The sequence below is a fragment of the Balaenoptera ricei genome, chromosome 5 (genome assembly GCF_028023285.1).
Source record: "Balaenoptera ricei isolate mBalRic1 chromosome 5, mBalRic1.hap2, whole genome shotgun sequence".
Taxonomy (NCBI): domain Eukaryota; kingdom Metazoa; phylum Chordata; class Mammalia; order Artiodactyla; family Balaenopteridae; genus Balaenoptera; species Balaenoptera ricei.
In genome coordinates, this window is record NC_082643.1 from 112,627,699 (window position 1) to 112,642,654 (window position 14,956).

Here is a 14,956-nt window from a genome sequence, read left to right on the forward strand (position 1 = left end):
ATACTTTTCACGAAAAAGAAGAACAAAAGGAGGACTGGGATCTATCAGATACAGAAATATATTATAAAGGTATAGCGATCAACACGGTTTGGTATTGCAGCAGGGACAGAAATTAAACCAAAGGAATAGAATAAAGAGAATAGAAACAAACCCACACATAGGCATTAATATGGAAAAGAAATGACATTGAAGAGCAGTGAGGAAAAGATGGGCTTTTCAATCAATTATGCTAGGACAATTGTATATTCACACAGAAAAAAATAAAATTGAATCCTTTCTTCATAGAATAAACAAAAATTAAAAGGAGATGGCTTATAAGCTAAGTATAAAAGGTAATAATATAAAGCATTTAGAACATAATATAGGAGAATATCTTCATGACCTTAGGTTAAGACAGGGTTTTTTAAATAAGACACAGAAAGCACTAGCCATAGAAGAAACGATTGATAAACTGGAATACATTGTTAAGAACTTCAGTTTATTAAAAAAGAAAGTACATCTTAAGATGAGTGAAAAGACAAGCCACATAATGGGAAAAGATATTTGCAAACACAATTTTATTATTTCACAGTCTCTGTGGAACAGGAATTTGGGAATGACTTAGCTGGGTGGCTCTTGCATGGAGTTGTGGTCAAGATGTCAGCTGGGGCTGTGATCATCTGAAGCCTGACTGGGTCAGGAGAATCCTCTTCCAAGATGGCTTATTCACATGCCTGTCGGCAAGAAATTTTTTTTCCCTGCCTCTTGTCAGGAGACCTCAGTTTTTTGCCACTTGGGTCTCTCTAAAGGGCTGCTTGAGTGTTCTTATGACATGGCAACTGGCTTCCCCACAGAGCAAGTGATCTAAGAGAAAGGGTAAAGAAGAAAACTTATTGCCTCCTATGACCTAGTCTTGGAAGTCACACACTGTCCTTTCCATCATATCTATTCATTAGAAGTGAGTCCCTAAATCCAGCCCCTACTCAAGGAGAGGAGAACTAAGCCCACCTATTAAAGGGAGACCTATCAAAGAATTTGTGAACATATTTTAAAACCACCAGAGCTATATTGCTACTTCATACAGGATATATATATACATGATCAACTTTGCTAGATAATGCCAAATTACTCTCCAAAGCTATTGTATCAATTTAAACACCCACCATCAACACATAACAGTTTCCCTTTTTCCATATCCTCACCAAAATGGGCACTGTAAAACTTTTTATTATTTGCTTATCTTCCTATATTCTCACAGATATATGTTAGTTGACATTTCAGCAAGATGAGCAAAATTTACTCAATTACAGCACTTATTACATTGCATTGAGCAAAGACCAGAAGATGATGATGGAGTGAGACATGCGGATAATGTAAATATCTGGGGGGAGAGTACTGCAGAAAAAGTGGGAACAGGCTAAGGCCCTAAAGAGGGTATATACCCAGGCTGTGTGAGGAAAAGCAAGGAGGTCAATGCAGCAGGAATTAGGTAAGCAAGGGGAAGCAAGGAGGGATGCTGTTGGAGGGATGACAGGGTGGAGGGTCGATCATAAAGGACCTTCTAGACCTTCATAGAAAGTTCTATTGGACAATAGAGATACATATTTGGGAGTCATCAGCATACAAATCAGTGGTTCTCAACTTTGCACACTGAAATCACCTGGACTGTCTGGAGCCTTGATTCTCACTGTCATTTGAATTTCACGGCTCTACTATGTGTTCCCTCAGGGCCTCTTCCTCTCCACTTAGTCTTATTTGGTATGGTCTTTTCACATGGTCTCTCCAGCAGGGTAGCTGGGCTTCTTCTCAGAGAGTAGTGTCATTTCCACCACATGTTAGTGGTTAAAGCAAGTCACATAGCTAACACTGTTTCGAGCAGGGGACGAGGTGTGGGGCGCTACACAAAGGCATGAATACTGGAGGCATGATTCACTTGGGGGCCATCTGTATAACAGACTACCACATAAGGAAAGTATAGACACTAGAGGTATGAGAGACAATGAAATGATGCTAAGGTGAATGGACTGTAGATCCCAGTAGAAGATTTATTGGAATTGGTCTATTCAAAGCAGTGAGAGGGAAAATTAGCAGGTGGCAACTGAAGAGTGGAATACTCGATATAAGAAAAGTATTAAAGTTATTGGTGATGGCAATGTCTGGGGCAATGTTTCTCAATCCTGGTGTCACATTAGAAATAATGATGCTCAGGTCATATCCCAGGAGATTTTGATGTAATTATGCTGGAGGAGGACTGTCATTGGTATTGCTTAAAAGCTCCCCAGCCAGTTCTAATTGAGAGCTAATTCTAATTCTAATCGAGGACTACTGATCTAGAATATGACCTTGGAGGCAAGTGGCTGAGGTAAGCCGTACAACAAAATAATTAGGTTAAAAAAAAAAACAAAACTGAGACACCAGGTTATTGGAATAATCATCTACATGGACATTGAAATAATTAGAAAATTTTCAAAGGAGTAGTGATAGAGAGTGGTGAGCCCAGGGATAAAATATTCAAGGAAAGAAGATGAGTAACTCCAGGTTTTCAGTTTGTGGAAGAGGGATGGTAACACAGGCATAAATGGGGCAATATGGCCAAAAAAAAAAAAAGTATTAGTATGGAAAACGTTTATAGTTTTAGAAAAAATAATATATAGTATCACTTAAACAATTGGATATACACATGCAAAAGAATAAAATTGGCCCCTACTTCACATTATATTACAAAAATTAACCTAAAATAATTAAAGCCTTAAATCTATAATGTCCTTAGAAGGACCATAGGGGTAAATCTTCATGACTTTGGTTTGGACAATGATTTCTTAGATACAACATCAACTGCACAAGCAACAAAAGAAAAAATAGGTAAACTGGACTTCATCAAAATTTAAAACTTTTGTGTTTCAAAGATCAAGAATGTGAAAACAAACCACAAAGTGGTAGAAAATATTTGCAAATCGTATATTTGATGAGGGACTTGCATTTAGAAAATACAAAGAACTCTTACACGGCAATAATAAAAAGACAGCCCAATTTTTAAATGGGCAAAGGATCTGAATAGACATTTTTCCGAAGAAGATACACAAGTGGCCAATAAGTACATGAAAAAATACACAACATCATTAACCATCAGGGAAACATGAATCAAAACTGCAACAAGATATCACTTCACACTCACTAGGATGGCTATAATAAAAAGACTGATAATAACAAATGTTATTAAAGATGTGGAGAGGAACTTCCCTGGTGGTCCAGTGGTTAAGACTTCACCTTCCAACGTAGGCAGTGCAGGTTCGATCCCTGGGTGGGAAGCTAAGATCCCACATGCCTTGTGGCCAAAATACCAAAAAAAACCACAAAACAGAAGCAAGATTGTAACAAATTCAATAAAGACTTTAAAAATCGTCCACATCAAAAAAAAAAATCTTAAAAAAAAAAGAAGATGTGGAGAAATTGGAACTTTCATTCACTGCTAGTGGAAATGCAAAACAGTACAGACTTTGGAAGAATCTGGCAGTTCTTTAAAAAGTTAAACATAGAGGTACCATATAACCCAGGGATTCCACTCCTAGGTATATCTGCAAAAGAAGTGAAAACATATGTCTACCCCAAAACTTGTACACATATGTTTATAGCAGCATTATTCAGAATGGCCAATAAGCGGAAACAACACAAATCCCTATCAACTGATAGATGAATAAATAAAATATGGTATATCCATACAATGGACTATTATTCAGCTATAAAAGGAATGAAGTACTTGATACATGCTACAGTGTGGATGATCCTTAAAAACATTATGCTAAGTGAAAGAAGCCAGTCACAAAAGACCACATATTGTATGATTCCATTTTTACCATATATCCAAAATAGGCAAATCTGTATATATAGAGAGTAGATTAGTGATTGCCTAGGCTTGGGGGTAATGGAGGGGATGGGAGGTGACTGCTAAAGGGTACAAAGTTTGTTTTGAGGGTGATAAAAATGTTCTAAAATTGTAGTTATGGTTGCACAACCCTGTGAATATACTAAAAATCACTGAATAGTATGCTTTAAGTGGGTGAACTTCATGATATGTGAACTATATCTCAATAAAGCTATTAAAAAAGATGCAATATAGGGACTTCCCTGGTGGTCCAGTGGTAAAGAGTCCACCTTACAATGCAGGGGACGCGGGTTCCATCCCTGGTCGGGGAACTAAGATCCCACATGCCACGGGGCAACTAAGCCCGCACGCCACAACTACTGAGCTCACGCGCCTCGAGAGAGCCCGTGTGCCACAAACGACAGAGCCCACGTGCTCTGGAGCCCGCACACCAAAACTACGGAGAGAAAAATCCCGCACGCCACAACTAGAGAGAAGCCCACGCGCCACAACTAGAGAGAAGCCTGAGCACGGCAATGAAGACCAAACACAGCCATAAATAAATAAATAAGATGCAATATATTGTTTAAAATTCAAAAGTAATCAGAGTATATAAAACTTGGCTATGTTTTGGCAGTTTCTCAAAAAGTTAAATATAGAATTATCATATAACACAATAATTCCACTCCTAGGTGTATGCTGAAGGAAAATGAAAACATATATCCACACAGAAACTTGTACATGAATGTTTACTGCATATTTATAATAGTCAAAAAGGAGAAACAACTCAAAGACTCATTAGCTGATGGACAAATCATGATGTATACAATAGAATATTATTCAGCCATGAAAAGGAACCAAGTACTGATAAATGCTACAGCTTGGATGAACCTCGAAAACATCACGGTAAGTGAAAGAAGCCAAACACAAAAGGTCACATATTGCATGACTCCTTTTATATGATATACCCAGAATAGGCAAATCCATAGAGAACAAAAGCAGATTAGTAGTTACCAGGAGATGCGGGGGAAGGGAAAATGGGCAATGATTACTAATGGGCATAGGGGTTTTTCTCCAGGGTGATGAAAAATTTTGAAACTGGAGAGAGGTGGTCATTGCACAACATTGTGAATACACTAAATGACACTGAATTGTATATTTTAAAATGGTTAATTGTACATTATGTGAATTTTACCTCAATTTTTAAAAATAGAAAAAAAACTTGATTATTAACCTCTTTCCATTAAACCAAGTATTCAACAAAACGAGAACATTAAAATCATCAGGGTTTATTTAGCATCTCATTCATACAACGTATCTACCACAGACATGTGTAAAAATTGAAATATACTATTACAGTTAGAGTTTATAGCTTTTTAGGAGAAAAAAATTTTTTTAACAAATTTTATTCAGTTCTCCCAACATGATGTGTTTGACATGTTATTTCAACATCCGTAAATAATTATTATTAAAAGCAAAAGCTTTTTTGTGAAAAGCAATAACAAGTTTTCCTCAAGCATGTTGACACTGCAAAGAATATTTGAGGTCTCACTTTTTGAGATGTCATTTACTATAATAAGCAAGGGATATTTAGCTCATTGCTAACATGATGGACATGTTCTTACTCTTGTCACTAATATGTCTGGATCTAAGACACGTATTTAAGTAAATTCCTAGAAGTTAGTATTCAATGAAAATCGTTGCAAGTGGTTAGAGTGTGGCATCAGGAGGGGGTCTGGCAGTGGGCTGTGGGCAAAGATCCAGGTAGGCTGGATATTTTAATCACCTCATGTATTAAGTTTTCCAGGCCACCCATTACATAGGCATCTATTACACATCTCACACCTGAATAGGAACTTTCTCTGATTGAGGACTCCAGGTCTTACAGCAAGACTGATGTGAAGTACAGTTTTGTCAATGAATTGGCTATCTCATGTTATCATAACAACAAATACAATTCAGGGAACCTTACACAACCTCAGCTTCACGAAGTTCCTAGAATGATTGATTGTTTCTTTTCAGTAAACTTTTTTTTTAACCTTACGAACACTTTTTTAATGACAACAGATGGTGAATTTATACAAATTACAGGCTAGAATATAATGAATACAAAACCTATCTAGATAACAGTTAGAAAAGTATCACTTACAAAAGTAAATCTGATTCAAATGGCTAAAGAACTCAAGCCTCACATGTTGATAATTATATGCATCTTTCAATGTGGTGCATCTAAACCCTGCCCCGTAGTCAGGGAACTACTCAAGACTACAAAATATTCAGTGACCCTAGTGATTAGCAACCTGCTTTGAGTCCTACAATCAAGCACCACAAGGTCTTGTTGGGGACCCAACCTCACAGTCAAAGTCTGTCCACACACACATACACACAACCTACCCATTGGCCTCTCTCTGGGGCCCGGAGATGCACACCCCCATGGCAAGATAGGCCCTTTGGAGAAGGGGTCCGAAGAAGAAGCCTGTGGAGGCCTGGGAAATGGGCTTTGGCATCATCTGGTAGGGAATTCCACTGTTCAGTATCCTGAGCATGGTTGGGGGGACGGGGGCTCGGGGGCTCGGGGAGAGAGTACAGAAGCAGCAGTAGGTAGTACATGCCCTTGGCCTGGTGGACCTTCACTCTGTGGGGAGGGCACTAGCTGGAGAAGGATATAAACAGGGGTTCTCAAAAGGTGAGGCCCGGAGGGTAAGAACAGTACTGCCTCAGGCTAATGTTCAGCACACTTTGCAGAGCTTTTTTTTTTTTTTTTAATTTAATTATTATTTGTTTATTCTGGCTGTGCCAGGTCTTAGTTGCGGCATGTGGACTCTTCGCTGAGGCGTGCAGACTCTTAGTCGCAGCATGCAAACTCTTAGTTGCGGCATGCATGCGGGATCTAGTTCCCCGACCAGGGATGGAGCGCAGACACCCCGCATTGGGAGCGCAGAGACTTACCCACTGGACTACCAGGGAAGTCCCAACTTTGTAGAGCTTTAACAGTTCCATTAACCACAAATTCAAGAACCATTTCACTTAGGATTAGCCTTATCCGAGTGAGTTCAAGGAAAGGAAGTTACAAGCGTTAGAAAGTCAAGTCACCAACTTCTCCCAGGGCAAAGGGTGTGTCTCATGAGGTTTCTGACCAGATGTTTCTGAGTTACTACTCTTGTCTCTCTAAAGCCTAAAGCACTGCTCAGCTGTTTCCCCAGAAAGGTCACGTAGCTAATGTTGGGTGCAGGGGAGGTAGGACATGGGGAGAGTCCCTGCCAAGGGGCAGTGGGTGAGTCTCCAAGGTCTCCATCTTTTCTCCATTCCTGACCCACTTATTGACCTGTTCCTCCTGGCCGCTGTCCCCTCCCATTCACGGCAAATGCCCTCAGGATAAAAAATGTATCTGTTCACCAGTGTGCGCTTTTACACTCTCCCTGTTCTCTCAAAGCAATTCCTCACTATCTTGTTAGGTCTTTGATGTTCTTAATAAGATGTTTTCTATATTTTGTCAAGATGTTTTAGTTGATTTTACAAGAAACTTGGGCTGAATTATAGTCGACTATCACTGACAGTGGAAATCCCAAAATGGCTTTCAGATACTTGTTTTTAGGCAAATCGTGTTTCAGCAAATGGACCTCATGTAGAGCTTCAAGTTTCCCTGGACTAGCTTTGAGAATGCATTATTTAACAAACACTTGTTAAACCAGCACTGACTGAGTGCTGCACTATTTAAAGCACTATAGAAAACCATGGAGAAGTTACAAAACTGAAAAAGATGCAAATCGTGCCATCAACAGAATATCTTCTTGAGGGGGAGTCAGACGTGTGTAAATAATAAAGGAGTGAAGGAGGAAGGCAAAGTACTGAAAATGAACTGAGTCTGAAAGGAACAAGCCTTGAGATTACAAATTGGAACAGAAATGTCATGTTTTGGGAAGACTATAAATCAAAGGTCTCAAAATGGTAGGCCACAGACTGAATTCGGCCCACAATCGTGTTTGGTTTGGCTCACACAGCGTTTTAAAAATAGGAGATTTCCCATTTTAAAAAAAATCTGGATTTCCATCTTCTGAAAACTCAGAAGATCTGGCAACCGTTCTCATTGCCAACTGGCAACCATCAGCTGGGGCTAAGTAGACACCGCATCCCTGGGGAGAGCTTAATTTCTCCCTTTGGCCACTTTTCCCATCAGTCCCCCACCATCATCCTTCACACCCTGCATGTTTCACTTTCTCAGTCTAATGAAAAATGGCCTATAAATGCAGCTTTCAGCCCTTCTCCTTGGAATCAGTGAATTTTGGGCCTTCAAATCCACACCCCCTACATATACACACACACACACACACACTTTATCCCTATTTTTCTCTATAACAAATCTAGACAATAAGGCCTTACCACCACCGCTTTCAGTCATTTAAATAAATGTCCTTTCTGTAGGTATGTAGGTTTATGATCTCTGTGTATTGATCCTGTCCCCACAGAGATGAAGAAATGGCGTATTTAAAGATCCACCACTCCTTGTTCTCCCCCAAAGAGAAAAGCATCAGGCTCTATTTGTCATAGACTATTGGGGAAAGAAAAGAAGAGAATACAGCTCGCATTGGAGAATGATCAAAGGGAAACAGACACTGCATGTGGGAGTGGGGAGAGTTGAAGGCTGGCAGCACAGAGAGAGAGAGTTACTCTAAGGGGCTCCATTCGAGTGTACAGGAGCTGTATTGTGCTGATGTCTTTGCCAACATTGCCTGATGGTCCAGGCTTTCCTGAGAAAGATCTCCCAATGCCTCCCTTCCCTTCTGAGTGCTTTCTGTGGATGTGCTCCAGCTCTCATGATTGAAAAAAAGGGATCTAGCGGGGCGGTGGTGAGGATGACCTCTTTTTGGTAGGAGCTGAGCTAAGGAAGACTTGCAGGTACATTCACTGAGATTTCAAAGCATTTTTATGTCTGACGGTTAAATTTAGTTGACACAATAAAACCGCATACAGTTTGAAGTCAGACTAACCTGGCCTTGAGCCCTGGCTCTGCCCCTTGTCACTCTGCACCTTTTCCTCTTAAGTTTCAGGATAGTTGTGAGAATTAAACAAGACAATATATATGCAAATTGCTGAGGACAGTGCCTCATATACAACAAGCACTCAATAATTGCTAGCTCTTATTATTGCTTCACTTTACCTAGGATCCATAAACCAGTAAGAATTTTATTTGGGGCCTTTGACAGTCTTAACTATAACCCTGCATCAATGAGAGACTGGGAATGAAATGAGTAGATAAAAGCTGGTATACTTGCTACATCATGTTTTACAAGTGGACGTCAGAGCATAGTTTGAAAAACGGGGAAATTTGCAAGTATAGGGTATGACCATGTGATAACTGATTTATAAATAAAATGGTAAGTCATGTTGTTCTCTTTCTCAGTCTTCTGCATAAACTGTAAAAAGCTGGCTAGGCCTCAAGCATGGGCAAGAAAACTTTAAGCACACTCGGTTCGGCTGGCCATTCCAAGCTACTGTGTGATACTCTGTTCATACCTCGACAGTTGGCTTTTTGAACCCTGGCATTTCATCCTGTCCCTGCCTCTGGTCTTATTCATTTGAAACCTATATTTGTGTCTATTCTGACTCAAGCTTAGACCTCCTCAGATTTTTTCAATATTAATGGTGAGTCTATATTATTATTTATCATGACTTCAGGTTTTATCCAAATGCTAATTTATTCCCCTAAGTAATGACCGACTGGATGCACTGACCACAGCACTCTCCCAAATTTTCTTTCTGTTTGAAGCTCTCCATCACCCTTCCTTCCTAAAGTTCTTCCCTTAGGGCTTGAGTTCCCAAGCTTCCATGGGGCCTATACTTACCTGAGGACAAGGGTAAATTTTTTATTGAAGGTTAACATGCATCCAAAAATAGAAAACTGCACAAATCATAAGTGTACAGCTCCATAACTGCTCACAAAGTGAACACAGCTGGGTAACCTGTGCCCCGATTAAGAAACAGCCACAATTCCCTCTGCCATTCCCCAGGAGAGAACTGCAACCTAATAGTTTAGACCGACTTGCTTCTTTTTAACTTTCTATAAATGGAATCAAACAGTACAGACTTGTCTTTCCCCCGACTGCTTTGCTCAATGCTATGTTTGTGAGACTCATTCATATTGTTACACGTGGTATCCATATTTATTCCTGTTACCGTATGTATTTCTTTGCTTGAATGTAACACAATTTATTTATTCACTTTCCAACTGATTCATATTTAGGTTGGATCCAGTTTTTTGGCTATTACAGGTATAGTTTCTATTATATACTTGCCCGAGTCTTTAGGTGAATTTCTGTGCATTTCTGTTGCGCATGTATCTAGGAGATGGCTGGTTCATACGCTTTGCAAGTGTTCAGCTTTAAAAGATACTGCTACACCATTTTCAAAGTGGTCACAACAACTGACACTCCCACCATCTGTGTATGGGAGGTCCAGGTGCTCCGCATCCTTCCCAACTCTTGGTATTGCAAAGCCCTGCTTAATCCCCTTTTAATTTGTGGTGCATAACCCACCCACCTCCCACTCCACTGAGACAATTTTCCGCTTCCCATTCCACCCTCTATCCCTGCGCTCCCAGTAGCCCCATCTTAGCAACTTCACTGTGCTAATTAGTATTTACATTAAAACTAAATTCACCCTTCTATTTCTGGTACTACCTTACATGCACTATCAGTAAAGAAATGACATTACACACCACATAATCTTCTTAGACTTTCCATATTTAACTTTTCCTAACTTGGAGCTGGTTGATTAAACAGTCACAGACATGTATGTACATCTGGTGCCAGTGCTGTGAATGTGCAAATTTTATAAACCTTCTATTTCAAAAGTATTGCTGTGTTAGATCCTAAAATATAAAGAACCCTTTTAAATGATGAAAAATAAAGTGAATGGGAAGGAGATAGCAATATTAGAGACTTACCGCTTTACAACAGGAAGTATGACTTCAGTACCATACTATTGGAGGTATAGAGTGAAGGATTAAAGCTTAATGCAAGTGCATGATATCAAGTCCCTCTAAGATCTGCTTCTTATTAAACTTAACCAAAAGAGACTTCACTCACGTTCTTCTTCTTAAACGTAGTTCCTTTTACTAGAAAAGAGATCACGTCAATTCTTATGTATTCAATTTGTCTGAAGCATTTCTCAGTGCTAAATTCAACTTTTTCCAAAAGCAGAGGAAAGATAAGACACTTCAAAGAAAACACTTCAGGTAAGACTTTTTTCTTCCAATCCCCCTCTTCGTGTTCACTTATTCTTCTTTATTTAAATGTTTGAGCACCTATTTAATACAAGCAGAAATATGAGGACTAAAGTAAAGGATTACAGTATGCCTGGTTTCAAATAACATACGGCTTATAAGACAGAAGTAGTAAATACTCAAAAAGAAAACCTTTATTTGTAACCCCTGACTTTTTTCTATTGATATATGTATCAGTAGAAAGAAAAACACCTTTAGTTTTCTATCTCTTCTGGATAAAGAACTTTATTGTTCACTTGAACTACAGCAAAGTGATTGCAAGTTTTCTTCCAGAAATAATTTCTCCCTTGATTAAGAGATTTCCATCTACTAGTTTGTGTACCATTATGCATTTTCTTTAAAGTCTGGTTTGATTATGCTCCCTTTTATAAATAGTCAAAAGCCAGAGTTTTGTTTCTGTGTAAATGAGTCTCTGTCTCTCTCTCTTTCTCTCTCTCTCTTTCTCTCCCCTCTTTCTCTCTCTTCTTTCTGACTGTGAAGGCTAGGAAAAATGGACAATGGTTTGAATTCCTTACATAACTCAGTATTCCAATTTGAAGGCAAATTATAAATCCTTCACAAGGGATAAATTTTACCATCTGGAGAGCAAGAATACATCCCTTAACTTTAAGCAATGATTTTGAGAACTAAATTTGGGTTTATTTTCCCTTTGCCATTTTTATAACTTCTGTCTTTAGCAAAAGAAAAATGCATTATTCCATTGATTAAAATTAAACGCCTTTCTTGCAGATACCTGTAAGTCTGTTAGACTCCTGAACTATCATCTGTGGTTTTTAATTGACTTTTTCTAGACTTCATTTAACCACATATACACAAGTCACTCTATCCTCCCCATGAGTCATGCAGTTAGGTCCTATTAACACTAATGGAATTTATATGCATGCGCACTGAGGGAGAATAAGCCCTTTAAACACCTTTTTAATGGAACAGTTTTGTTTCTTTCCATTCCTCTTCACACTCCTCTGTTTGGACTTTCTCTTACCAGCGTGTGCTTCCAAATTAATGTAGCTCTGATTTCTTTTTCAGCTCTTATACTTTATTCTTTATGGAACTCCAGTTTTCAAAGTAGGACTTGACTTCCCCGCTTTTATTGATCATGCCTGGAAAAAGCAGCATGACGAAATCATTACTACCGTATTCGATTTTCTGGTTTCAGAGTGAAATTCAGATGTTGCTTTCGTTCCAGTCCTGTAGTTTCCAGCAAATGTATTTTACCCACAGACTATTTTTTTTACCCTTCTGAAGACTTAACCAGCCAGAAGTCAATTAAGATAATGAATATTTACCCAGGAGGCTAAAGATTTTTCCACCTTAACATGAAAATAAATAGGCAGGTTTTCAGATTCTCCCACTGTATAATGTTTTTATTTGTTTACACTTTAGGGAGGTTTTTAAATTTTTTTAAAGTACCTATGACATAGGACTTCAGCAACATATTCAAATTTAGAGCAGTAAAGTACCAGGAAAATAAACAGTGCCATAGGAACTGTAAATCCGCAGGAAGTAAAACTACACCTCCAATGCACATGCTAACAATCATATTTTTGTTTAGCTCTTAGAAATGTATTATTCTTTATTGTTCTTATAACAGCTTTATCGATGGACTTTACAAGCCAGCTTTGTTTTCCCTTCTCATTTGTAAGGTGAGGGACTGGATAAGACTATTCTGACTACGCACTTAGTAGCGTGCCAGACATACAGCAGCTCTTTGGCTCACATGAAATTGCCATTTTGGTAGATCAAAAATAGTTGAATAAGTGTTGGAAAATACCGGATGAAAACATCTGTTTAAAAAAAACAAATGAATGAATGAAGTCTCTTTCAAGTCTAGAATTTAATATTTATTCTGTTTTCAAAAACTAAAAATATAGAGTAATTCGTCTAAGGTAGTAAAAATCTACAGCAAGCAGTAGAGTTTTCTCAATCATTTGATGGAATAAGACTCTAAAGCTGACCAGTCTCTGTTGTTTTCTCATTCATTTTTTGGTGTAACACCAGAGCGCAGCAAACCTGGTGTTGATTCACTGCCACCCTGAAGGTAAACTTAAACTTTACATGATAAAGAGATGATATTCTGATATATTTGTGCATTTGGAAAATGAAATTTATATAAGGCAGATCTCATGGCTCATGTGGAAAGAATTGAGGATAAATATATAATAAACTGAATAAGTAAAAGTTCATAAAAGACATTATGCAAAAAGAAACCAAAATTTTGGTATATTACTTAACTGTTCAGTGAGTAATATTCAGATATCACAATAATTTGACCTGATTTACCCCAAAATATTAGGATGTAAACGTCAATACCAGCAGGAACAGCTCAAGATGTTGAAGATTAGGTCTACACTCTGGAACTAGGGGTATGAAAGGGCATGGGGGGAATTGCTGCTTGTACTTATGAATTTTTAAACTATGGGAAAACCCATTGATGACACACCTCCCAATAACATGAATTCCAATATAATGGAATGAATTGGTGACTGGTTCCTATGCTCTGTTCTAGACTCATCCTTATTATTTTACTACCTTCACAATACTGCCACCCCATATTATAACCAACTGAATTATTTTAGACTCAGTTTAGAGTGTTATGTGGGATTTTATATCCTTTGCATTTTAACTATGTACATATGTTAGTTTGATAAAAATAAAAATTAATTTAGAAAGACTTGAATTTCATATTGAACCTATCCAAGTTTTACTCTTTTAAGAATTCAACTCCAAGTTGGAAGATGCGAGATTAGAGTGGAAAAGAAGGAGAACCCAGCCCCCTCCTGGGTGACTTTGAGTTGACTTCCCAACACTCCTTTCTTTCTCTGATTCCTCACTATTTCCTGACACCTTCTTCTCACAGCTGACTAGCCGGATGGGGTAGGGCACTTTAGGTGGTATGGCCAGAATGAATGGACAAAGAAAAGAGGATTCAAGTTTCTTAGTTTTCCTGCAGTAAGCCTCAGTGCAACCTCATTATTTTGACATTAAATTTTGCATGAATGCAATGAAATAATTTTCATTATATTGTAGTGATATAAAAAGTGTGAGAGAGTAATAGAGTTCATGAAAACTATGACTTTGTATTCATTGACTTTCAAGGTTGGAAAATTTTAACTCTGCAATAATGTATCTACAGAATTTTTCATTCATATATTCTCCATTATGTCTAATTCATTATGGAAACACATCTTTATTAGAATAATTAATCAGATCAAATAGTTTGGGGCACATTCTGGAACTGTGATGTCTGGAGTCCTTGTATGCAAAGGTGAGCGTTATGCATGAAATATGGTACTTAGTACTTACTTAATCAGAAAAGCTTTTAGGTTCAGTCTTGGAGTTGAAGGAGAGTCATAATGAAATAATGGCTTTGAATGTTAGCACTCTGATGACTCAGGAGAGAAAGGAGCTCAGACAGTGGGGGCCAGAGCGGAGGCAAATAATTCAAAGGGGGAAAAAATAGAATAGGTGATATTCAGAAAGAAAGCCCTTCAATGGACCCATGTCTAAGGAAGTCTTCCCTGTTGGCCAGAAGTGGCAGCCCCCCATCCCAGGTCTACTGAGAGTCCTCTGGGGGTGAAAACCTACAGCAGCCCCACAATAACCTTGCACTCAAGTTCCAGTTGGAGTTCCAAGGTGCTGGCCATTGGCGTCCTCCTACTTCATAAGAGGTGCTTCCAGACCATTGCTCTAACTTGCTCATTCACAAACCCTTTTCCTGTGCGTCCCACAGCATCTTTTTGTAAGCATTTTCTCAGAGAACAAGCAAAGTGTTCGGTGATTAGGAGTATGAACTCCTAAGCTATACATCTGGGTTTTAACCCCAACTTCTCTAC

General features: G+C 38.5%; 1 protein-coding gene across 3 annotated transcripts in view; it reads right to left on the reverse strand.

The window, feature by feature from the left end:
- Window positions 1-457: 457 nt before the first annotated feature.
- LOC132366073 (uncharacterized) overlaps window positions 458-14,956 on the reverse strand; it is a 92,919-nt gene continuing 78,420 nt past the window's right edge. For all 3 annotated transcript variants that reach the window (XR_009503351.1, XR_009503352.1, XR_009503350.1), the window contains 3 exons: window positions 12,106-12,223; window positions 10,927-11,144; window positions 458-843 (listed from right to left, as the gene is read on the reverse strand). The gene's annotated coding sequence lies outside the window, so the exon portion shown is untranslated. The remainder of the gene's footprint in view (window positions 844-10,926; window positions 11,145-12,105; window positions 12,224-14,956) is intronic.